Below are 23219 nucleotides of genomic sequence, written 5' to 3' on the forward strand. Positions count from 1 at the left end.
AACTTTAAAGCTGCACAAGGTGGATTCAATCACCGAGCAAGATGAGATGGGCTTTGGAAAGCCACGGGTTATAAAAGTTAAGCTGAGGGTTAGATTGAGCCTGCAGAGAAAGCAATTGATCAATTTAAGACCTACTCATCAGATATTTAATAATGCAGCATTGGCCAAAGGTCTCTGCTCTGGAGCAGCACCCTCCTGCCCCCAGGCCTGTGCTTGTGCTTCTGTGATGGGAAGTGCTTTAGGATCGTCCCAAGTCAGAGGTGATTCTGCCTGCTCCCAGGGCTGGGAACTTAGGGATATTAGGAAGAATACAGCAGGACTCTCAGTTTAAGGGCTGCAAACTTAATGAGCAAACACAGCACTTCTTTTGACCTCAAAATTTACTTTTTAGGATAAAAGAGAGGTCTTAAAATTAAAAAAAGCACGATGAAATGCTTCTACCAATGGCAGTACTGCATGGAGCCTCTTCCTTAGCATCCCAGAGCAGATGTGCTGCACTCAAAATGTCTTTGTCTATTAAAACTGTGTCAGCTTCAGAGACTCCAAAACTCCCTGTGGCATAAACAGAATTTCTAATGAACAGCTGCAGGATACAGGAGTGGCCGCACAAAATGCAGCTGCTGAGATGGTTTTCTTTGCCCCCCTCTCTCACCAGCTTTTCCCTGCTGTCCAAATCCCACTTCCACCCATTTGGGTCTTTCCTGTCCTCCCTCTCTCACAGCTCTGCAGCCTCACTGTTCCTTCTGCACCCTCCACACATCTCCTGGTCCAAAAGAACCCTCGACCTCTCTCCTGCTGGAGTTTTGCTGCTGCTTTCCCTGCTCGCACCAAGGAAGTGCAAAAGGGACAAATTAAGGAGAAAAATGTTATCAAAAAAACCAAACCCTGTAATTCCAGAGAACAAGAGCAATCCTCAGGGAAGGATTTTTCCTGAGTAAATTGAAGCTCACTAATAGATTTCTTAGCTCCCACGCTGCCTTCCAGGCCAAGGCACCAAAGCATGGCTCCTTGTGTGAGCTGGGGGAGCACTTTTAATATGCCTTTGAAACCCAAAACTTGTCAAGCTTAAAGCCTGGTCCAAATGCACTTCCCAGCTGCTCTCCTGAATTTAATGGTGTCCTCTTAGCTGGAGAAGGAGCTGGAATGATTATTTAGTCAAGTGCTTCTAATGGCCCTGCAATGCTCAGCGTGGTATTTTGAGAAAAATATCTGTGGTGTCAACGTGCCCCCGTGAGTTCTGGGAACAGCAGCACAAATAAGCTGAGTTCTTAATGTTTGATGCCTTCAGTTTTCCATGGGGTTCTCCAGTACCCCATAAAGAGTTTTCAGTTCCTTATTTCCAGAACATTTATACGGAGTTACTGCTTTGGTGAGCTCCATCCCTCAAACCTGAGTGCAAACAGCTGATGGATTCAACAGTTATTGGAAGACTAACAGGTAAGAGCAGATGCCAAAGCCCTGTTTTATTAGAACCCTCTGACAACATTAAAGAGCATCTAAAGCTAAGCAATGTGTCTTTTAAAGGAAATTTTTATTAACTGGTATCGAACATGAAAGCCAATTAATACCTTGTGGCTTTGAGACAATCTGTCTGCTGCAATCACAGCAAGCCCAAATGCTTCAGCCACGAGTGCTGAGGCTGCTGCTGTCACTGAGCACCTCAAAGCAGCCAAGTTCTTGCAGAGTTAGTGGTTTAACAGCTCCCCTGGACTGGCAGCAGGATTTTCAGGACAGAGCTTGTTGGTAGGGTTTTGAATAGTTCACATCACAAATGTGATTCCATGGCCAGGAGGGGAAATCCCAGAGGAACCATGGATATTGTGGGAACACCCTGCACTCCAGAGAGCACCCAAATAACCCTCACCATGCAGTCCCCCCTGCCTGCCCACAGCACAGGGTGGAGGGAACCCAAATGTCAGCAGAGAGGGCACATCTGGGAAGGCTGGAGCTCCTGTTGGCTCCCAAATCCTCCAGGCAGGAATCTCCAACACACAGCAGCTATTGTTGGAGGGAAGAGGGGCCAAATGTCCTCAGAGCAGCTCAAAAAATGGGCCACAGTGCCAGCACAAGGCTCATGCAGATGAAGGAACTGCTTCCAACACAAGCTGCTGTCTCCCAGCCATCATCCCAAAGATCAGACTGGTTCCAACTCACGGAACTGGTTCCAGCTCACTTCAGGGACCATTTGGAAAATAGATGGTGAGAGGTGCTAATGGATGAGCAATCCACAAACGCCTCTTCTGGCCATTCCCAGTAGTTATTTTGGACAGAAGAGCCAGCCCCAAGCTGTGCCATCTCACTCTCATCTCAGTGCTGGTTCTGATTGCACAAAATTTCCCTGAGGGACAGCAGAGCTCTCTCCCTTTCAGCCTCACACCATCCCAGGCTGGACAGTGTGTGAGTTTTCTATTGCCACCCACTGCACAAAGGCTGCTGGTGGTGGCCAGAGGAAACACCTGATGGAAAAGGGAAGCCATTCCCAGAGGTGGGAAAGCTGCTGGCAAACACAGTTCCACTGTGAAGGTGCCACGAGGATGGACACGAAGGCATCAGCCTGGAACAAAGTCATTAAGATGGGCACAAAATTCACAACTCAATTTGGCCTCTGTAGAGAATCCAAAAAAAATATTAAGGAAGCACTAGGATGGCTGTGTTACATTGGAATAAAACAGTATTAGATCAGGCCAATGATCCGTTCACTTCAGCCCCTCACTCCTCATTTCCAGCCTCTTTGGTGTAAAATAACCATAAATCATGGGCATGGAACAGTTTATTCAGGACAATTTCCCCCAAACCATTAACAAATAGGAATTGTAGGAGCCCTTGAAGAATAACAGCTGTCCACCAAAATACCTTTTTTTTTTTTTTTAAGCAATCAATCACATACATTCTTAATAGTACAGAGTCTGAGCTGTTAAAGAAAAAAGGGGAAGGGAAGGGGAAGGGGAAGGGAAGGGAAGGGGAGGGAAGGGAAGGGAAGGGAAGGGAAGGGAAGGGAAGGGAAGGGAAGGGGAAGGGGAAGGGGAAGGGGAAGGGGAAGGGAAAACACACCAAGCACTCAGTTTCACAGCTTCCTGCAGCAGCAACTTCCACAGATGAGTTCTGCAAGTTGCCCAGAGCAGCTGTGGCTGCCTCTGGATCCCTGGAAGTGTCCAAGGCCAGGCTGGACAGGGCTTGGAGCAGCCTGGGATAGTGGGAAGTGTCCCTGCCCATGGCAGGGGATTGGAATGGGATGAGCTCTGAGGTTCCTTCCCATCCAAGCCATTCTGTGATTTTTAAGGGATTTCCTTTCCTTTCAAACCCAACACTCCTAATTTAGTCCCTGCTCCCTTCTCCAGCATTACACACATCCACAGGGATGTGGAATGACAGGACTCACACCCAAATCACAGCAGATCCAAAGGAACAACAGTCCCAAAGCCACCACGAGCACAAGAAGAGCCACCTTACCTTCTCCAAGCTGCCTGACATCCCACCACATGCTCCTCTCTGCACCAGGCAGCACAAATCTTTTCAATCCTGGCAGCCAGCAGAGTTGGCAGGGAAGCAGAAATACAAGGATCCTACTGCCAAGGATAATTCCAGCACAAATCTGCACTTCTGCTATTGTCTCCCCCTTCCTGATGGACACCCTGGTTCTCCAGAACACTCCTTTTGTGGAGCAGCCCTCCCTCTCTTTTATCCAGCGTCCTCTCTAACATCTTTGTTCTGTTCCCATTCCACTCATTTCCCAAATTTGTGCCTAGTTTCCTTTTTATTTTTTATTTTTAATTGCTCTCAATATGTCACTCTATATTAGTCAACAGCAGATTTATTTAAACGTGTCAATGCTGTTGCTTAGCAGATCTGAGTGTGCTTTACCATTTCAGCCTCCTTCAGAGTCACATGCTCCCCTTCCCAGAGCTCCCCAGCATGTTTGGATCACCAGGAAGTTTGAGGAAAACAAAAATAAATCTGATTCTAAAGGCAGGCCACTGGCCTGCCTGGGAAAACTTCAGGAAAACAAAAAAAAACACCTCCAAAAACAACCAAGAAGAGGAATTCTGCCCCAAAACCCACATGGTTGTATTTCTCTGTTAGGAAGCAGCACCAGGTTCTGGTTTTCTTCCATTTTTCTACCTTTTACCCATGAGTGTCAATAGGAGTAATCAAGTAAATGATTATCCAGAGCTTTGGAAAGGGTCTGATACAGAGCCAGTATCAGCTTTCCCCTGCAGCAGCTAATTTTAGGAAATGGCCTTCAACCACTCTATAAAAGTCTGGGAACACCCAGGTGAGAGCATGTTCTGACCTTTGAAATTAGATTTGGGTCTTTGCTGAGGCAGAGAGAGAAGATAACGCGCAGCTAAAGCCCCCACAGGAGGTTTTCAGCTCAGGCTTTCTGAGCTCCCCACAGTGCTGGTGTTGATTTGGCCACTGCCCCCAGGTTCCAACTTGCACATTCACAGCTGAGTGACTGGAGAGCCCAGAGGCTCCAAGCAGCATCAGCTCCACACATAAACTGTGCCACAGCTGTCCCAAAATGCTGATGGAATCGCAGAATCATCAAGGCTGGAAAAGCCCTCTGAGATCACTGAGTCCAACTCACAACCCAGGGCTGCCAAGCCCACCCTAAACCATGTCTCCAAATGACAAAATTATGAAAAGGACTAAGCAAAACCAAGGAAACATCACCCTTCTGCGATCCACTGAAGCAGAACAAGCCCAAACTCCCAAGAGCACCCCAAAACCTGCCCTGTGGCCACCAGCAGATGCCAAGTCTGCACATTCATCAATGGCTCTGACTGTGAGATCATCTCCATGGCTTGGCTCCACTCCAGGTGCATTTCCCACATTGCCCCTAAGCCAACCTCATCTTCTGCCCCAAAATCTGCAGCTCAACCACCACCCTGCATCCCTCCCATCCACGCTGGTTTAGAATCCCAGAATCCCAGAGTGGTTTGGGTTGGAAAAGACCTTAAGGCTCATCTCCTTCCAGCAGGGATGCCACTCACTAGATCAGGTTGCTCAGGGCCCCATCCAACCTGGCCTAGGGGGAATTAAATCCCAGGAACTGATGCCATCAACACCATCTCCAGCAGCTGCTAATTCCACACTCAGAGTGCAGATCACATCCGAGAAATGAGGTTCACAACCTTGGGAACTGATACCACAACCTGAGACAGCCCAGCTGAAGACAAATCCCACAGCAGGACCTGCCAGAACGGCTGCTGATGGGTTTCCAAAAATAACCCAGTCCCCTTTCCACGGTGCCTGATGTCCATTTACTTACAGCCACCTAAAAATAGCCCTTCCCGTTTGGATCGATGACGGGAGCAGACAGAAGTGAAAGGAGCTCATCACTCCACAAACACGGGGCTAAAGGAGATAAAATACTTTGGAAATGCAGCACAGGGAACAATCCCACTCTGGCCTCGAGACAGCCAGCTGGATGGGCTTAATGATTCTTCTCCAGCACCAGCTGTGATTGAATTTATTTCCATTTGGTGTGATTAAAAAGAGACAGATAAAAGGGAGAACAAAAAGTCCAAGATTTCAAAAGACACTAAAAATAAAATAGTTTGTGCGCTCTTGGCACCCTACCTTGACAATTTTTATATGTGTCAAGCTCAATAACCCAAAAGGAAGGCACGAGTCATTTATAGGTGGGGAAACAAAGGCATGGAAATGTTAAAATACCAATTCAATCATCAATAAAATCAACAGCAGGAACAGGTTTAAGGGGCAGGTGTTCCTGAGGCACCTGCCTATATCCATGCCCTAAAATCCTTGTGTATTTCCTCTTCCTGGAGCCATTTTAATAGTTTCCATTGCCTGGCAAGCTCAGATCAATGCTGAGGAGTTCAGTGGCTCCTCACCACGAGCTCCAGCCCATTTAGCTGATCAAAGGCTTTGCTCACACCTCGCGGGGAAAAGGCACTTCCTCAAAATTCCAATGTACAAGTTTAGCAGCAGGAGGCCTGAAATTAATCCCTTTATTTAAACATTAACAACTTTTAAGTGTCTCTAAGCAATTGTGAAGGTTTTATTAGAGAAGGCAATGAAAGCTCACGAGCAGCCAAGCCAAGAGGAAGCCAAGGTTACCTGCACTCACTTTCTGAGCATTAACTTTGACAGCACAAACTCATCCTGCAGAGGGGTTGTACCTGGAGTAAAGAGGACAGCAACACCTTGCTGCCAGCTGAAGCCTGTGGGCAGGGATGAATGCAGCAAATCCTCCTGGAATCCATTCCCATGGCCATGAAGGGTAAGGAGATGTGCTGTGGGCAAACTGAACCTCGTTGATTTGTCTTCTGAAACCATCCTTGGCAGATGCTGATTACCCTGACAGCAGCAAGGTTTCTGATGTAGCCTCCTGTGTGGCTATTCAGGTTACTGAATAGCCTCCTGTGTGGATATTCAGTAGGAAAACCAATGATGGGAAGAGGAGCCTGCAGAGCTGGTGGACCCTCCAGCCCAGCAGAGTCAAACCTGAACTGGACAAAGCCTTGAGCAATCTCATCTACCTCTGCCACAAGCAGGACATTGAATTAGGGACTTCCAAAGATCCCTTCCAAACTTGTTTGTTCACAATTCACAGAAATGACAGAGAGAAGGTGGAAGCCTTTCCTGCAGACATCTGAACTAGATAAAGCTGTAATGGATAATAAAAATAACTCTTAGTGAGTTTTTCACTGGATGTATGAGCTGGTGGCAGAGGAGCCTCCCAGCACACTGTGCTTCCCTCTCTTTAACATTTACCTCTGGACACAGGAATCCATCTCTTCAGTTAAGACATTTTCACCACTTTCACACTAAAATTCAACGTGTTTTAGTGGTATTGTAGGACTTAATACTTGTAGGAGGTATAAAACATTCATGAGAGCAACGCTGTGAGACTAAATGGGTTGGGCTGGCATTAAAAGACATTCAAGGGACAGCCTTTTAAGGACCAGCTCTCTGCTCAGCCACTACACAATCATTTCCACAGATCCTTCCATGTATCCAACATGCAGGGAAAAGGTGTGCACATCCCACCCTGGATCCTGCCTGGTTGCTGTAGTGGAAGGAAAAAAAAGCATGGATTAGATGCTGTCTGAATTGCAGATGTCACCAGGTTTGGCCTTTTAATGCCTCTCTGTTACTGGAAAGTAACTATTGAGTTTCACCAAAGTCAAAAGCTCCTCTCAGGTTCATTTCCCTTTCAGCTGCTCCAACTGTCTTGCCAAAATCCATAGAAGACAAAATCTATAGTTCCTAGGATTCACATTTTGGAATGGCTCCAAATGCAGAGCAAAGGCTTCACCCTTAAGACACTCTAGCAAGGCACACAGCTATCTCCCTGACTTTGCTGGTCCTGATCCAGATGGAAAAAAAAAAATCCCAAAAAGCACAAGTCAGTTTTTTTGCTGACCAGGATTACCTGGATTAGTATCAGCATCCTTCAAGGACACGGTCTAACACAGCCGAGTGGAAATCACCAGTGCTGGATGCAGCTCCCTTAAATCCTCTAAGCCTCTGCTTCTCTGCTGGAACAGCTAACTGCTGATAAACTCAACTTTCAGACTATTTTCATAAAACTGAAGGTCAGCAAATGATTTGCTAATGAAATCTGTCACATCATTCTCAGCCTGATGCGTAACTCAAGCCAGCTCCGCCGAGCAGAGCGGCAGGCAGGGGTCAGCTGCCTGCTCTGAGGTGTGACAGGGCTGTGCGGTCACCAGGCCTTGGTGACAGATTCCTCAGAGCCACATCTTACAGCAAGCTGTGCTCTGCAGCCTCTCCAAGCCCTGCACCCACCTCTGCAGAGTCTGTCCTGTGCTTAGTGACACGTTCTGGCTTTGGTGCATCCCTTGGCTCTGCACCATCTGTCCCCATGCAGCAGCTCAGAAGTCACCCCTTGCCCAGGGTGGCTTTGCAGATGAAGGATGAGACCTTGCACTGATCAACTCCCAGCATCTAAAATGATCCTGACTCTTTTCAAAGTCACTCTGAAGAAACTCAACAGTTCTGCCCCCAAAAAAGTCTCCAGTCTTGGGAGGTTTTTCTGCTTCCAACCAGAGGAGGGCAACCACACACGTTGACAACAGGCAGCATCCTTCTGCCTGATACACAAAAATGCACTTTGTTCCCATTCCCAACCACCAGAAGAGTCGTTTCATCTTTCCATTCTGCCTTATTTATGTCTATTCCCTTCCTTGTGTATTCCCCATACAGAATCACAGAATTACAGAAAGGTTTGGGTTAGAAGGGACCTTAAAAGTCATCCAGTGCCACCCCCTGCCATAGGCAGGGGCACCTTCCACTATCCCAGGTTGCTCCAAGCCCCATCCAGCCTGGCCTTGGACACTTCCAGGGATCCAGGAGCAGCCACAGCTTCTCTGGGCACCCTGTGCCAGGCCTCCCCCCCTTCTGAGTAAATAATTTCTTCCTAAAATCCAACCTAACTCTGCCCTCTGTCAGTTTAAAGTAGCAGAGTATATTCCTGTGCTAAACAGAACCTGAATTTCTCATTCCTCCTGCTCAGCAGCAGCTCTGCTGGCTGGACCCAGAAGCCATCAAGCTTGTCCAAACTGTGTGTGCCACTGACTTAAGGAGAATTCATCATTTCCAGCTGGGAACTTGGGCACTGGCAGCAAGGAAATGTCTGTGACATGGCTATAAACAGCAAAGGGACTGGGGATATTTTCTCCCTCTCGTGTTCTCCTGCCTGCCCTGCTCACACAAACCCTTCAGAGCCTGCATCAGGCTGCTCTGAGGCTCTCCTGCCAATTTTCAATCATGAGATGGAGGTTAAAGGGTTTGTCAGGAGAGCAAAACAATCGTAACTTTTATATCTTGAGGGAGAATATCCTGCAAGTAACACCATTTCTCAGCATTTAGCTGGAAAACCCAGGGAAAGGCAGGAGTTTGTGAGAGAGGCCCCAAACTCTCAGCTCTTCACCCTCTCCCTGTGGACATTTCAACAGCACAAGGCACTGGAGGCACAGGGTGAGACACAGGGATTCACTCAGCACACAAAATGGAACTTCAGCAGCCCCATCAACTCTGATTTTTAAGGATACTCACTTCTCAATCATCATTATGCTCTGTGGTAAAAGCCACTTTACAAGCTCAGCTGATCTGGGATGCTGTTGCATCATCACCTGATGTTGATAAACAATTATTGAAGAGAAAAAATAAAAAAGAGGCAAACAAATCCTTCTCCTCTGGCCTGGGGTGGTTTTTTTTTATCAGTACATATTATCAGGCACTGATAAAAGGGGAAGAAGGAGCTCTGTGTTTTTGTTATGGGCTGCTGTGGTCCTGTTTTGGGTGTGTTCTCTGGCCCAAATCCAGGGGTGTAAGCCAGCCATTTTCATATTCTTGAGCTTTCTCACCTGCCCAAACAGCCAGGCCACATCTGACTTGCCTTGGAGGTTTCATTCCTGGTTTTGCCAACTTGTGAATCAATGGCAGCTGGCTGAGGCCACCACTGGTGGACAAGTGAGTGAACAGAGCAGCTCCTCATGTCCCAAACCTGAGCTGTGCTCCCATCTGGGAGCATTTGAAAAATCCCACTTTTACACCACTCCACGGCATTCAGTAACAAATAAATCCCACCAACCTGGGGAGGGTTTTTACTCCAGCATGCATAAAGGAGATGTTGAAGTGACAGGGAACTTCCCTGCCTGCCTTTTGTGGGGACAGCACAAACCAGCAGAGCAGAAAGACATCCAAAACATCCCTTTTCAAAGCAGCAACAGATCTTTGTGTCAAAGGAGAGATTTCACAAGGATGGGCATGGCTGGATTCATGGCAAAACAATCAAGCAAAAGCAAGAGACACACGACCATTTCTCTTTCCTGAGAGTGGAAAAGCTTTCAGGAGATTTATAAAATTAAAGCTGCTGCTGTTGAACATCTCAAAGGGAAAGGGAGGGAGAGGAAGTGTTTCCCCCATGCAGCTCTCCAGCAGCAGCTTCTGATTGTACTCAGTGGGAAACAAGGAGCACTCTCAGCACTTTCCCTCCCATGGAGCTCCAGGCAGAGGGGAAGCTCAGCAGTTTGCAGGATTTGGGTCCCTCCTTTTGTTCCCCTTCCCTCTCTCCCTCCCCATCCTCCCCTTGGATGGAAAGACTGAGGAGAACAGAGAAATTAAGGAACTGGAAGCCTCACTAGCAGCTACTCTGAATGCAGGCACATGAAGCAGCAGGATTCTGATGGTGACATTTGGACCACAAATGAAGTCCCCAAGAGTAATAAACAATCAGGTAAAGAAATCTGGAAAGAAATTACCCAGCACATCTCATCTTCCTGGCCCCCATGAGATCCATATAAAATGTGTTAATGCATCTGATTATGATCTAAATTATGTACAGAGGCTCCTGCCAAGCACTCTGTGAAGTTTCTTTATTGTTAAGTTGGAAGCTGTTTAAGAACGGTCCAGTCATCATGTTTCAAATTAGATTTGGGGGGAAAAAAAAACATATTCCTACTTTATTGCTGGCTCAGAACACGGGAGAAGGTCAGGATGTGGCGTTTCTCTGCTGAAGGAAGAACAGGAAAGGTCAGGACAGAACAGCAGAAGAGCCACTCTGCTCCCTGTCCTTTCCTGTCACCTGAGCTCTGTGCCTTTACTGTACCCACACATGCCAGAGAATCACTGCACTTTCAGCTTTCTGCACATTTTTTTCCTGGAAGGGGGGATAAAACACCAAGGTGTTCCCATGCACACTCTTCACAGACCCAAAAACTTTGAAGGAAAGGATTTCTGGAAGAGTTCTGCTGAGAAAGGCTGGCAAAACACCATGTGAGATTTCCCTCACACCTCTGAGGGCTCCCTGAGCTGTCACTTGTGCTGCCAGTCCTTTGTGCTGCTGTAAAAAAGCTGGTTCTCTCTCCACTCCAGGACTGGAGCTTTGTAAAAACAGAGATACACCACTGCCAGGTGTAAATTCAAATTTGGGAGAGCACCCATAGCTTGAACTGCAAGCCTGACAACTTCAAGAGTGCTGAAAACTCCACCAGCCCAACCTGTGCTTTGGGGCTGCTCTTCTGCTGCTGTCTGGCCAAGATTTTGCTCTGTGGATCAGCATCTCCTTCCCCTGCAGGGCTGGATTTCCAAGTCAGAGCCAAGGTCACCTTGCTCAGATGAGCTGGATTTTAAAAGCAGGGTCCCTACAGTTATTAAAAGTCTTCCATCCATTATCTCTGCACTTCCAAGCTCACAGCTGCAGCCACAACTGCATAAATCTGGACTAAGCAGGGCCCTGTAGAAGTGAAATAGGATATAAATAGTTCTTACAGGTTTGTTTTGTTCTATATATGTATATAAATCATACAAACACATATATATATTTGCCAGATATGTCTGCACCTCATTGAATCATGGAATGATTATAGCTGGAAAGGACTTTAAAGCTCATCCCATTCCACCCCTGCCATGGGCAGGGACACCTTCCACAATCCCAGGTTGCTCCAAACCCTGTCCAACCTGGCCTTGGACACTCCCAGAAATCCAGAGGCAGTCACAGTTTCTCTGAGAATTCCATTCACTTCATCAGCACTCTTAGAGTAAAGAATTTCTTCCTAAAATGTCATCTAACCCTGCAGATCTGCAGGAAGTCAGGGATAAGAACTTCCATTTCTAGCCACCGTGGTAATGTAGTGGTTTAAACACCCAAAAAATGCTTTAATGTAGGATCACAGGCTGGATCCCAGCCAGGCAACAGCACTGCTTTTAAAGGAGTATTTATCTCCATAAAACACTTCCTAAACAACGTGCTCAGTGCTTGAAAATAAAGCCTTGCTAAACAACCAGATTTTTAACCTGGAATTCTGCATGTTGGCACTCTCTGCTGCTCCAGGTAAGTCTGATTCCCTTACACAGCATGGTGATTTTCTTTTCAAGAAGAAAAGGAATTTTCTCTTTCAGTTTAACTTTGAGGCAAGATGGAAGACCACAGCCTGGCCTCAAAGCTGTGAGATCTTTTGAACTCCAAGTCAGCAGGCTCTCACAGGAGCTGAGCTCGAGGGCTGCTCTGGAATAAATCAAAAAGGATTTACTCTTGCACTTGAACAAGGCAGGAAAGAAAAACTCCATAGATGCACAGATATGGGGTTGGGGGTGGGGAGACAGCTAACAGGTTTTTTTAAAAGTAATAAGGAAGGCAACTTAAGAATGCCATGATGGTTTGATAGTCACAGTCCCATAAGCTGAACACCACCCTGCATGGTTGGATTTCCTGCAGGAAATCACAGGCACAGTTGCTAAGCCTGCTGGAAGCAGCTCGGCCCAAGAATACACAGAGCAGATGCTCCAAGCACGGCTCCCAAGGACACAGTGCTCCTGCAGAAATCCTCTGACAGGGAATCAAAGCAGGGGCTTGGACTGGCCATGTGTGTGTGTCATTGGAGCTGCAGCTGTGATCTCTTCACAGAGGAGCAGAGTTCATGGCCACAAGGGACCTTGAGAGCACCTCGTGTGCTTTGTGCTGAACCACAGCCCATCACACCTCATCCAAGTTTTCCTGAGAGCAGGAATCAGATTTAGCAGCCAGATTCTGGTGGCTCCCAGTCACAATCCACGTGCTGCTTCCACTCCAGAACTTGGGCTGACAGAGCAGCTTTGTGCAGGATGCCACTGCCCCGTGGTGTCCTTGTGTCTCTGTGCCAGGAAATGCCACTCCCTGACTCCTCTGCTTCACTCCTGACACCTTTGCTGGAGCCCAAACTCAGCAGCAATTCTGACAATACTCCAGAGCCTGAGTTTGCCTGAAGGAGCTCAGCACAGGGCACAAAATCTCATCTCATCCTCTGGCTTCCTTACAGGAGTGAGAAGAAAACTGGGGAAGGAGAAATGTGCTGCTGGCAGCAATTCCAGCCTCTGCAGTGAGGTTGGAAGGCTCCCAGAGCACCACACACCCCACCAGAGCTGTGATCAGCACCCATGGACTAATCCTCACACCTTGATTACAAAGACTTTGGGGACAAGAATCTGCCCAGAGAATGATGCTAAAGAAGAAAAATGTTCAGAGCCCAACTTCTCCCTGAGCTGTGTGCAGGGATTTGGATCCCAAGGCACCCAGACACTGAGCTCAGACCATTAGTGACATTCAACACTGCTTTTAAAATCAGAATTGAAAAGTGCTGAAACCAGAGTATTGTGAAATGCTGCTTCTTCGCCTGCAACTGCTGCCAAATGAATTTGGCTAAAACTTTCAGCAATTAATGGATGATTAAATGAAAGAGCTGATGGCCAAAAAATATGTAAGGAGCTTGATTAAAGCTCTGGGGGTGGCACTGTACTGGTCCTGCCCTATTTTTACAAGCTTTTCTCATCTCAACATTATTTCAACTGGACTATGGGGAGGAGGAGAGTGTTTTTAGAAGGGTGTGAGACGTTTTGGTGAATTATGTTAAAATCCAGCAAGGGAAGAAGCAACTTAACCCCAGGCATGGGGCAGCCTGACACTGCAGAGCTCCTTTGTGCTTTACCTGCTGTCCCTCAGCTCCTTGGCTCAGACCTGTCCCACATCCCACATCGACTCCTTCTCCACCTCTCTTCTTTCTCCCAGTGCTGATCTCAAGGGTTTCCCTCCTGTTTAACAGAGAAACACAGACAAAACCACATGGACTCATGAAATAAGTTCTGCATGGCCTCGAGGCATCGTGCGAGAGAGGCACTCTGACACAAACATTCCTTCTGGACCTCTCCAAACAGGGACTGAGCAACCTGGGGGAGTGGAAGGTGGCCCTGCCCATGGCAGGGTGTGGAACAAGATGAGCTTTAAGGTTCCTTGCCTCCCAAACCATTCTGGCATTCTGTGATTTATGACGTGGTCTTAAGCCTGGAAGCTGCCACAAGTTTGACAATTTGGGCTGCTGGGGAGTAAGGGAGGCTGAAGGGGGAATCAGGCAGAAATGAGACCACCTGGAGAAGGGACATTGCAAATCTAAAAGGGATCAGATGAGGGTCATCAGCTCCCTGCTCCATCCGCTCTGAGCCCCTTCCAGGCATTCTCAACTTCCTCACTTCACCCAAAATTCTTCCAGCACAACACCTGATAATTGACAGCTCTCAGGTTACACCCATGGGATCATTTCCCACAAAAACATTAAATAAAGTCATTATCTCCATTGTTCCATAAGTGCCAAGGTCCAAGAGGATCATTGCAAGCCACCCAGGCCGACCTGTTCCAGGACACACCACGAGTTCCACCCACCAAGTCCAGCCTCAAGCCCAGCAATTCCCACCAATTCTTCATCCAGTTTCTGCCCTAGCTCAAATCCTCTCTCAGCCACACCTCTGCTGCAAACAACCCCTCTGATCTAAGCAGACAAACAGAAAAAAAAAAATAAAACAAAAATAAAATACCTTTTGTTAAGAAAATCCCAAGGCTCCAGGATTATCCTTCTCGGGTGAAGTCAGTGGCATTTCCCTTTGTTTTAAAACAAAAAGGATCATCCACATCCTGCCTTCATCCTCCCACACAGCCTCTGGGACAGCAGAGCATCCCAACCTCCCTCTCCCCACCCTGACTCTCACTAATGTGTTCCATACTCGCAGCCTCTCCTCAGCCCCAGCTCCCAGCAGGGACTCAGGGCTGGTCCTTGGATGCTGCTGCTGCTTTATAAAGGCTGCTTCCAACCCCTTCCATCCCTTTCAATTCCATCCCTTTCACTTCAGCTGGCAAAACACTTCCTGAGTGCCCACATCTTTGGGATACAAAGGAGGAAACACTTGGTGATGGGAGCTGGTCCCTCCTGGCAGGCTGCAGGTCCTGGCACGGTTCCATCAGCTACAAAATGTTTGCAGAAACAAGAACAGCCAGGACCCTTCTACAGAACCCTCCTTCCTTCCCTGATTGCAAAGTTCCTCCCAGGGATCTCCAGGAGAGTGAAGATGTTTCTCAACAGCCACAGCTGAGGGTTTCATCTCAAGGTGACCTGTGAAATATCCACTCCAAACCTCACCCACGCTGCAGCATCTGCGCAGCCCTCGCTGCCTCTCCCAGCTCTGGAGATGTTTCATGGCAAGCTTGGAATGCTTACAAAATAAAAATCTGCCATTTTTGTAATTCAAAGCCACCAAGTATTGTCCCTGAAACTCTGGTCACCTGGGGCAAAGGAGCAAGGAATCAGAGCATGTGGCAATGGGATGCCCAAATCCATCAGGCAAACAAACCACACTCCTGAGAGTCCCAGAATTGTCTGGGTTAAAAGGAACCCTGGAGATGTTTCATGGATCTGGAATCTTGGGATGCTGACAGTTTACAAAATAAAAATCTGTCTTTTTTTTTTTTCATTCAAAGCCACCAAGTATTGTCCCTGAAACTCTGGTCACTTGGGGCAAAGGAGAATCAGAGCAGGTGGCAATGGGATGCCCAAATCCCAAACAAACCACTCTCCTGAGAGTCCCAGAATTGTCTGGGTCAAAAGGAATCTCAAATATCATCTCGTTCAACCCCCTGCCATCGGCAGGGACACCTCCCACTAGAAGAGAGCTTAAGAGTGTTTTTAAAAAAGCCTAATTTTAATGTAAGCTCTGGAAAACATCAGATTCTTCATAGAATAAATGCCACTTTATGGTCAAAGTCAAGGCCCTTGTCTAATAAACACTATATAATCAATATGATGTAAAAATTCCAGCATATATTAATATTTTATTCTGATCACTGTCATTAAAGCAGTAACAGCACCCCAGCAGAGGCTCACCCCCCAAAAAAAGTGTGATTTCTCTCTGCTCTCCACCAGAGAAGAGGTGGCAAGTCTCTGTTCTAACTTCATTTTATATTTTAATAGTTTTTACAAGCCAGCTATGCTAAAGGGTTGCACCAGTAATTTAAACTGCAGTTGTCAGCAGAAGTGAAGGACATTGAGGGATACATTTTATTCCAGCTCTTTTATTGCCTGGCTCCTTGGAGTGATTCAAGCAGCTTAAGGATTTTAGAGGCACTGCCACAAAAGTTCCTGGCCCATCACAAGCTGCTATTTGAGCAAAAAAAAAAAAAAAAGTCCCCAAAAAATCAAAAAATTCCAACTTTCAAAGAACTGGCTGGACCAGCAGAAGCTGCTCAAGACTCAGCAACTCCAGGCACTTTCTGCAATGTTATTCCCACTTGGCAGAAGGGGAGGGGGATGCATAAAACAATAAAACAGGGGGGAAATGCTGATTTCTGCAGTTCTGCCAAACCCCAGGAACACACAGAAACTCTTCCCACCATCAGGAGCCAGCAGTGCTCTGTCACTTCTGCTGGGACACAGCAAGGCAGGTGACAAACTGGAGCACAAGGAGGCTGGCACAGACCCAGTCCAGGAAAGCCTCCAGGAGTGCTGGCCAGAGGAGAAATGTTTTGAGGATTCCTGTCCCAGCAGCAGCCCAGGGTTCTGCTGGACTCCTCCCTATGGATGATCAAAATAAAATTAATTCCTTGAACTCAGGGACCAGCCTCACCACCCCAGGCTGGTGGGAAATGTTGGTTTTCATCCCCATTGATTGTTTTGCCATGAATCCAGCCATGCCCATCCTTGTGAAATCTCTCCTTTGACACAAAGATCTGTTGCTGCTTTGAAAAGGGATGTTTTGGATTTCTTTCTGCTCTGCTGGTTTGTGCTGTCCCCACAAAAGGCAGGCAGGGAAGTTCCCTGTCACTTCAACATCTCCTTTATACATGCTGGAGTAAAAACCCTCCCCAGGTTGGTGGGATTTATTTGTTACTGAATGCCGTGGAGTGGTGTAAAAGTGGGATTTTTCAAATGCAGGTTTTGCTCCCAGATGGGAGCACAGCTCAGGTTTGGGACAGGAGGGGCTGCTCTGTTCACTCACTCGTTCAGTGGTGGCCTCAGCCAGCTGCCCTGGACACTGCAGGGCTGGAGGGGAGGAACACAGAGATGCTGAGATGTCTGCTGGCTGCTTGCCTGGCACTCCATTCCACATCCCATTAGGGAAACTATCCCAGGAAAACAGGGAAATATCTCAGTTTGGAAAGACAGGAGTCTGCTAAGGAAGGCAGGAGCCTCCCCTGAAATGGAGAATGTAAACCCTCCCCACCCCTCTGAATTGCTATAGATTTTAAATTAAGGGGCTCTCAGGCAAAAATATGGGAGCAGGAAATAACAGTTCTTTCATAGGGCAGAAAAATAAAAGGATAAAATAAACAATGCAGTAAACTAAAACAACACTGACAGAGTCAGAACACAACCTGACACCGTGTGGGTCAGGTAGCAGTCCCATTGGAAATGTGGCTGCAGCCCTCCTGCAGCGTCAGGGGTGGATCTGCTGGAGCAGGGATCCTGTAGAAAAGGGGGCAGTTGTCACAGACATCTTTTATGAAAAATCCTTTCCTTAGGATTTTTTCTCCTGAGAAGCTGAGAGGCCTCAGGAACAAAATGCAACCAATGGTTATCTGCTGCTGTGGAATGCAACAGGTGCATCTGGGATTGGGCTCATGTGGTTGTTTCTAATTAATGGCCAATCACAGTCAGCTGGCTCAGACTCTCTGTCCGAGCCACAAGCCTTTGTTATTCATTCTTTCTTTTTCTATTCTTAGCCAGCCTTCTGATTAAATTCTTTCTTCTATTCTTTTAGTATAGTTTTAATATAATATATATCATAAAATAAGAAATCAAGCCTTCTGAAACATGGAGTCAGATCCTCGCCTCTTCCCTCATCCTCAGACCCCTCAGCCTCATCCTCACAGGTCGTCTTCCTCCAAAGATCCAGAAGAGGCAGCTGCTGTTCCTCTGGGAATCCAGTGCAGAAGCTGTGCTGGTATGCCAGGATCTCCAGATTATATCCGGGTAGCAATGCTTGGCTCCTCCCTCTGGGCTCACATCTCCCAATGGGATGCTGTAGTTCTTATCAGCCATGCAGTGACATTCAATAGCTGTTATCAGCAGATGTCCCTCCAGAGGGAGGAGTGGGTGTGGAAGAGATAAGGCAAGCTGCCCACTTGACAAGACAGCTGCCATACAGATGGTGACAGAACACATCTTGCCTTGCAATCTGGAACAGGTCCTTTGTGGGAGGGTGGAAGGAACAAGGGCCATTCCAGGGCCATTCCAGGTCACAGGAACAAGGGCCATTCCTGGTCAAAGCTCTGCAGGGCTTTGGGCAGCAGACAGTGGTGGGACTGAGCCTGGTGTCCCCACTGTCCCCCAGGGTGCTGAGCTTTCCTGAGGTCCCCATCTCCTACCCACACACAGTGAGCCGTGAAGTACACGCGGGTCACCCCAAACCGGCTCTTGGGGTGCTTGCAGAGAGGGAGAGCCAAGGCTGGAAGGGCTCACAGGGACCTGCACTGATCCTGACTCAGCACAGAGGGGACACTGCAGGACCCCAGGCACTCTGTGCCACGGGCAGAGGGGAGAAATCCTCATCCTCACCCCATCCACCCTGGCCTTGGGTACTGCCAGGGATCCAGGGGCAGCCACAGCTTCTCTGGGAAACCTGTGCCAGGGCCTCCCCACCCTCCCAGCCAAGAATTTCTTCCCAAAATCCCATCCGGCCCTGCCCTCTGGCAAGTGGGAAGCCAGCAGGATATCAGATGATGCCACCCAAGTTTTGGAGCATGGATCATTCTCAGCTGTCCCCTGCTGTGGGTCCCTCCGTGTCCCCCATCAGCACATGCAGACATTGTGCCAGGAGAGGTCCATGGTTCCCAGAGCTTAAAATCTGTGAGGACAAGCAAAACTTCCTTTCAAAGGAACATCTTTTAAGCAGAGGGAAAGTTCTTAAACCTGGACTTTGGCATTTTTAAGTCTGGGACATGTTTTAATGTATTAAAAAGAAGTTTTCCAGGTCACCTTTGATGCAGAGTTGTCTGGAAGAGGGAGGCTGTCAGATGGTGTCTTAGCAAGGGAATATCTGTTCCCTGGGCACGGACTCAGAGCCTTGTGAACCCCCTATGGCACCTGAATATTCCATGGTTGCACTCCAAGCCCCACGGACACTCCTTTGATGTGGTGAGCTGCAGCTCCTAAAAGTCTCTGGAGATCACAGGAATCTGTGTGATGGGAGGAATTTAGTGGGTAAGGAGCCTTCCATCCTTTGAAACAGAACTTTGCTGTTGTTATCTTTTCTAAAGAACATTTTAATTGCCTTTTTCTTTTTTTTTTTTCCATTCCTGATGCAGAGAGCAGCTGTGGAGAGATGCCCAGGAAGGCTCCTCTGCTCCACAGGGAATCCAGCCCTGCTCTTACACACATGGTCCCTTCCTGGCCTCTCCTGCTTGCTGCTCCAACATAAACAAGACCTACATCCTCCTGGAAATTAAACCCAGCCTCTCAGATATGTACACAGATCTCCTCCTGCCCCACAGGAAACAGGGATGGAGAATTTGCAGCCCCAGGTGGCCTGGAGCAATCCCTGTTCATGGGGGAGGGAACACATAGCACTAAATGGCATCTTGGGATATTTTAATGCTCTCAGTTTTATTTTCTCACCTCATCTTGTCACCAGCCAGAGAAATTTGTCCATTTTCCTCTGCTCATCCTCGCACAGTTCACCAAAAAGCTTTTTCCTTTACTCCTGGTTACAAAAACATCCCAATCTGCTTCCATCTCACTCTTCCCTGACAATTATCTCCACTTGCTTCCCTATTTTCTCTTCTTTCAAGGCTCTTATCCAGACTGTTTTTTTCTTTCCCTCACCTGCCTGCACCACCATTATTTCTCCCACTGTCAGACGTGCCACTGCAAATCTAAAATTTGGTTTCAGTACAATTATTTAAACTCATTCTCCTCCATTAGTGCAGACAAATATTACAACCTAATACAGAAATATGACCAGGAAATAAATCCTGGGATTCTCCAACCTGAGCTGAAGGCCAACCTGATGGAGACAGAGCAACACAAGCCCAGATCCAGAGCTCTGGAAAGCGTTCCTGGCACTCCCACTCCAAGTGCCATTAAGGAGATGCCAAAGTCCAGCAGATGTTTGGACAACACAAAACATTAAATTGAGCTCTGATATTTAAGAGCAGAAAAATTTCCCAGGCTAATTCAGGCATCATGTCCCATAAAAATGGCCAAAAAACCATCAGGGTCCATTAAGTGCATTTGCTCTCCAGCATTTGCTCCTGGATTGTTTATGCACAGAGGTTACCCAGCACATTAATCCTCCAGAAAGGGACATGTAGAGCAGAGCTGGAAATGAAGGGGTGCTTGAGAATCCTGATATTATGAGTGGGATAACACAGGAGGGGTCTGTGGGGGGAGAAATCCCCACAAGAAAACTCCAGAGAGCCCCAATTTCCCACAAACAGGGAAATCAAAACCTGTTGTTGCAAGCAGAAGGAAAGTCAAAGATTTTATGATCCCGCTGTGAGAAAGGAATTTTAAGAGGCTGGTGAAGGATAAACTGTTAGTTTCTTCCATAAACCTGAACAAAACCAAGTGATTTCCCAGAAACAAATTGGGAAATTATCCTCCCTGGCCCCAAGAGTCAAGTCCAAACCTGCCAAGTTTTTCCTTGTCCTTATCCTGCACCTTCACAGACTTTGCAGGGCTGGGTTCAGACTCAGATCCAAATTTAGGCAGGTTGGAGATGCCCTAAAAGCTGCTGAGTCACCACAAGGGAAAGGGATTTAAGGTATTAATTTACCTTCAGCTGAGCAGGAGGCTGCCAGCACACAAGGCAGGATGTAACTCAGGCTGGAAATGCTCCACTGAGAGCTCTGTGTGCTCCCAATCACCCACCCCAGGTGCCAAAATTCTCCTTTCTTGCCCTCTTGCAGGAGAGACACAACTCTCAACCTTGACCTTTGTACGGCCAAGTGACCACTGAAATCCCAAAGGGACAAAGATTCCCTTTAAAAATTCCCTTTAAAATTTCCTCAGCAAGCTCAAGTCTGAAAACCATAGAGAGGAAAAGAAGGAATGAACAGGGATTTCCAAGGTGGAAATGAGGGTGGATAAGGAAAACAGGACATTTACCATGGAACTGTTACTCCTACATTTATCAACAAGGATTAACAAGACAAAAGACATTATTTCAATTGGGTATTAGGAATAATTTCTTATTAAACAAAAATATCAACAAAAGAGTTGTCCAGCCCTGGCACAGCTGCCCAGGGCAGTGGTGGAGCCCCCATCCCTGGAGGGATTTAGATGCTGTGTGGATGTGACACTTGGGGACAAGGATCAGTGGTGGCTTTGGCAGAGCTGGACTCAATAATCTTAGAGTAGTCTTCCATCCTAAATGATTCCATGATTAGGACTTAATTTTGAGAGGAAAGAAGGAATATTTTTTCCCATCTAACTCAGAAAAACTTTATTAAAGGAATCACTCTGCACACACTCCAGAGGCTCAAGACTTTCAGGGATAAAAACTGAACCTTCAAATTAAGGTTCTTGGTGTTCCTTTTCACCTGAACCAACAGCTGGGGATTTTACAAATCCTTTTCACCTTAAACCAGTTGAGTGGCACAGAGAATTACCATGAAGTCAGGGATGCTCAGCAGGGGTAAATGAATTGCTGCAAAGAATAACTCGAGGCGCACCAGAATCTGTCTTGGCACAGTTCTTCCTTCTCCAGCAGGAAGAACACATAGAAGTGACAACAATCCCCTTCCAGAAAATTCTCCTAAGCTCCCAGCCCACTGCCAAAATTTATTTGAAAGGAACTGATCCAAGCAAGAATTTCCAGGATTTTATGGTGCAAAGCCACCCTCTGTTCCATGACAGCATTTTGCTTTCACTGCAGAAAATGTGCCATGAGATTTTGTCTTCAAGAAAGGCAATGGAAACTTCCTTTGCTTGCTGCCACCAAGCTGGTGTCACCCTCTCTGGATATCTCAGCATTCCCACAGGTAAAGAAAAAGCAAGTTCCACCTCTAAAGATAAACTGAGAGGCAGCAAATCCATCCCTTCCTGGGAGTTTGCTGCAGTGATTCATCCCAGCCCATGTCTACTTTTCAATGTCACCTTCCAAGCAGCTTCTCCAAGAGAAGGGATTCAAGTTTTCGTCTCTCTCCTGACCCATAAGCACAGTGGGAGAGTTTAAAAGTTCAACTCTAGATATTTTCACCCTGATCCAAAAGCTGCCCTGCTGCTCCTTCTGCAGGATCTCCAGCTTTTCCCACATCTATTTTAACACACGGGTATCGTAGCTAACACCTGATCAGTATTTTCAGAAATTCAGTTTTTGCAGTAAAACCATTCTTTGTTCCTATTTCCCAGCTGACACAGATGGCATTAAACACTTGCTATTTGGGGAACTGAAGGAGATTTGGCTGCTCAGTCCAACCACAAGTATCTTTGCACAGTTCCTGGAGGGCTGAGCCCTCTGCCCCAGGCACAGCCCACCCCGCTCACTCCACCCTCCAGTTTAAAAATCATCTGCATTGCTCCAAGTCATTTATCATATTCTTGGAACTATTTATTACTCCACTGGTGTTTTGAACTCCACAGATTTTCTTGTTCTCTGTACTTGATGAAAATCACAAGGGCCAGGATGCAGCTACTCTCCTAAGAACTCCCATGATCACATTTACAGCTTTATCACAGCTTTTCCATGACTTTTATTTCCTATCCTGATTAAAAAAAGAGCAGAGACAGGGGCTCACAGGACCTTCATGACAGCTCTGATGCTGCCTGGTCACACAAAGATGGATTTGTTCAGAGCAGCTCACAGAGAACCCACTCCTCCCTTTAAGCACAAATTTGACACTCAATTTCTTTTCACTACAGACAGGTGAAAATTGATTAAGCACAAGAAGAGGTGCTTAAAAAATGAATCTGCCTATCTGCTCTCTATCAAACAAAAATAACGTGAAAAACTGGCAAATCTGAGTGTTTGCCCAGCAGATAAGACAAATCATCCTTCAGGGACTCTCACATTTTCCTCCTGTTACCTGCAATTCCTGCAGGCTTTTGTCACCACAGGCACAGTGGGTGGTGCCACCAGCAGTGGTGTTTAATTCTGTAACTTCAACACCTGCAAAACCTTTATTAGGAGGCTGTGAAGTCCAGAGCTCTGCTCATTTTGCCACAGGCTCCATCTCAAAGCCAAGCAGGTTTTTGTTGGTTTGGTTTGTTACACAGGAGCATCTCCTGCACTAATTCCTGCTGGGTTAAGTGAGCATGGGGGACATGTGTGGTCATCTCAGCTGCTGTGCCAGGAAAAATTTCCTGTATCAGGAAGATAGGTCCAAAATACTCTTCAATGCTTCACCATGTTTATTTTTCTTGCAGGTCACCACCTCCACCAAAAGAAAAATAAAGGTTTTTATCCCCACTGTCCCCCATGAGGCTCCA

At 47.0% G+C, this 23219-nt stretch overlaps 1 protein-coding gene across 7 annotated transcripts in view; it reads right to left on the reverse strand.

Moving 5' to 3' along the window:
• The window catches only part of EXTL3 (exostosin like glycosyltransferase 3), a 147212-nt gene that overhangs the window by 39790 nt on the left and 84203 nt on the right, over window positions 1-23219 (reverse strand). For 4 of the 7 annotated variants that reach the window (XM_036379655.2, XM_036379651.2, XM_036379654.2 and 1 more), the window contains one exon: window positions 13458-13560. The exons of 1 other annotated variant lie outside the window; for it this stretch is intronic. The gene's annotated coding sequence lies outside the window, so the exon portion shown is untranslated. Of the gene's footprint in view, window positions 1-3450; window positions 3558-13457; window positions 13561-14337; window positions 14434-23219 lie in introns of those variants that run through there. 2 more of the 7 variants (XM_036379656.1, XM_036379658.2) reach the window with 2 other exon arrangements.

The sequence above is a fragment of the Molothrus ater genome, chromosome 3, assembly GCF_012460135.2.
Source record: "Molothrus ater isolate BHLD 08-10-18 breed brown headed cowbird chromosome 3, BPBGC_Mater_1.1, whole genome shotgun sequence".
Taxonomy (NCBI): Eukaryota; Metazoa; Chordata; class Aves; order Passeriformes; family Icteridae; genus Molothrus; species Molothrus ater.